This window comes from Poecilia latipinna, unplaced genomic scaffold, assembly GCF_001443285.1.
Source record: "Poecilia latipinna isolate Pla-1442-1.1 unplaced genomic scaffold, P_latipinna-1.0 Scaffold3517, whole genome shotgun sequence".
Taxonomy (NCBI): domain Eukaryota; kingdom Metazoa; phylum Chordata; class Actinopteri; order Cyprinodontiformes; family Poeciliidae; genus Poecilia; species Poecilia latipinna.
The window spans coordinates 19,854-22,686 of NW_015116133.1; the positions used below are offsets into that span (position 1 = coordinate 19,854).

Consider the following 2,833-nt stretch of genomic DNA (forward strand, 5'->3'; position numbering starts at 1 on the left):
AAATGCAAATTAATACACAACAATCTTTTTTTTTTTGACATAGTTACATTGACCAGGAGGCTATAGATGCATACAATTCTGAGTGCTTTTGACCCTCTGAGAGTCAAAGTAACATATAATAGTTCAAAACCACAAAGTACATGCATTTTGAAGTCTCGAAGAAGAAGATTGAAAGTCCTGTCAGCTCTTTCAGACAGTTCCAAGAGTTTTAAGGAAATGTTCTATGTGTCTGAAGATATTTGTCGGATGATTTAAGAGATTGTTGCACTACTTTGAGAAGTGTCAGAGTTCTTGGATGATTGAAATTATCTTTGAAGGTCATTTCAAAGGGTTCCAGGATATCTTGCTTTGTGTTTAAGTATGAGTGTAATGATATTCAAGATAGCTTAATTTGCTCGTATAGGTCCTTGGAAGTCTTGTGAAAGTTTAGGAGTGGGTCCTTGAGTACTGTGTTGCAAGATGCTTAAGTTGGAACATGTTGTCATTTCTACGACGCTGTCAGTTCTGATTTTGAGTCAACGCTTTTGGTGATTTTCAAACAATTGCAACAATTACCATACACTGGTGCTAGATTTGAGGTAAAAGAGACCCCAAACCAAGGTTTCTCACGTGCTTTGTTTTTTTTATTTTTTTATTTTTTTATTTTCGTTTCTTGTCATGGTTGCTTCACCTAAACACCGACTTTTTTCTTTGCTATCTCCCAGAAACAGCAAAGATACAAAAACTGTAATTGCTAGTCAAGTGAAAAATAACGTTCTCACTAGAAAGTGATCCTCTTTCTTTCTTGTCAGTTCCTGTCTGCTTTCCACCGTCTGAGTAGACGGTTCATAAATCAGTCAATTACCAGCCCATTAGAGGCTGTGGTGAAAACGGGACACTGGTCTGTGAAGTTCCTGTTCACTGATGGATGTGGAGACCTGAAATGAATCGCCAGCGAGGTCATGGCCCACACCATTAGGTATTTTTGAATTGTTCCATTTACAGTGTGTGTTCTAATCCTGAATTTCTGTAATAATATGTATCTGAACAACTATAGAGTAGATCAGAACACCTCTCTTGACTTGTATTTATGAATTTTTTATATCTACATAAAAGGTCCATCTAAAATGTATCTAAAATTCATGCGGTAATTTAAATTGTAGGGGATGAATCAATCTGTATCTCCGAAGAACAACAATATATTTACACAATTGTTTATACCTCGGGTATATTTTGGTCTAAAGAAACCTTTTATTTTACCAACATGTTCAGCCCGTATCTGTGCACTCTACCTGCAAAATGATTAACTTAGTCTTTCTAAATATTTTCCTTGCAGCATCTTTCTCCAACAGATCAAACACCTGCTTGTTTTATTTTGTGAGCAACTTTTCCAAAGCACACTCCTGCTACTGAATGAGTCATAGGCTATCTGCTTGTGTTCTATTTATGCTAAAAGAAGGAAAAATACTTCAAGCACATACACACAAACACACATAGTCAAAGTCTAGTTTACACCTCAGTATGAATGATATCCCAACCATTATGCCCCCTTTATTTACATGGGCTTTACAAATGAGAGCTAATTACTGGGTCCTAATGATGTGGTTGGGTTAGTGACGGGTGAGGTAGCGTTGTGGGAAGATAACACAAGAGAGGGCTGCGAGTGTTGGGAGGCTCCTCGCAGGACTCTTTTGTAAATGTCAAGAGCTGAGAGTTGATGGCTTCATCAATCCTTTATCCGTGGAAAACACCTGGAAAAAGGAGAACAGAGGGAGAGAACGGAATAGGCTGAAGAACAGGAGGAGGTACAGCTAAAGATTGAGCATTGCTTTTGGCAGACTAAAAAAATGTCGGCCAAAGGACAAATGTTGGCATGGATGAAAGATAGAAAGAAAAAGATGTAGGGCAGGTTAGGGGTAGTTTAAGATGGAGAAACAATATTTTTAGGGAAAAGGATACGACAGGTTTCTGAGATCTTAAATATTAGGGGAAATAAATGTCTTTTTTTCCTAAACTGTAAAGTTTACTTAAAGTCAGATAGTTTTGGCCTGCCGATATTTTGTAGGCTGTTTAATAGCCTACAACATAGGCTATTTGTTAGGCTGTAACTTCATGGCTGTAGTCCCGTGGTGCAGGTCTAGACAAGCATATCATCCATACACAGTGGATGGATGATATGTTCCACCAACTAAAGCTAGCTGAATACTTCAAATTCTCAGATGAAATCTTAAAGGAGGGGAACTACGTAAAATCCCCCCCCCCCCCTTTTTTTTAACTTTAGATCATGTTGTAATATTATTCAGATCATGTTGTAATATTATTCCCTTATCAAAAATATACCTGGAGTGTTGCTTTGATTCTTTCATGGATGTTTGAGAAATCTTTTAAGCTCCCGTGGCAACCAGGTGTGCCTAACAGGTTCCTCTCACCAAGCACCACCACCTTTTCCATGCAACTCTGTCTCTGACCTGCAGTCTCCAGCCGAGCTTCCGCCTCACAGACCACCCTTCCCCTTTCAATCAATCATCAATCAAATTTTATTTGTATAGCACATTTCAGCAGCAAGGCATTTCAAAGTGCTTTACATAATTAAAATAAAAACAGCATGTGAGAAAGAGTTAAAAAAATCATTAAAACGTAAACAGTGAGAAAGAGAAATAAACAGCTGTATAACTTTAGTTGAGACGCTGCCAACTGGGACTCCAACCCTTTGGACTTTAGTCAAAACACCGTTTGACCAGGACTCTAACCTTTCGGAAACAGTGAGAAAGAGAAATAAAAAGAAATTAATAAATAGATAAAAAGAAAAGATAAAAACATTAAAAACATCAGATAAAAACATTAAAAACATCAG

General features: G+C 37.5%; 1 long non-coding RNA gene across 1 annotated transcript in view; it reads left to right on the forward strand.

Moving 5' to 3' along the window:
• Window positions 1-2,288: 2,288 nt before the first annotated feature.
• LOC106941143 (uncharacterized) overlaps window positions 2,289-2,833 on the forward strand; it is a 10,796-nt gene continuing 10,251 nt past the window's right edge. Inside the window, exon 1 of the long non-coding RNA XR_001423274.1 lies at window positions 2,289-2,384. This is a non-coding gene — a long non-coding RNA (uncharacterized LOC106941143). The remainder of the gene's footprint in view (window positions 2,385-2,833) is intronic.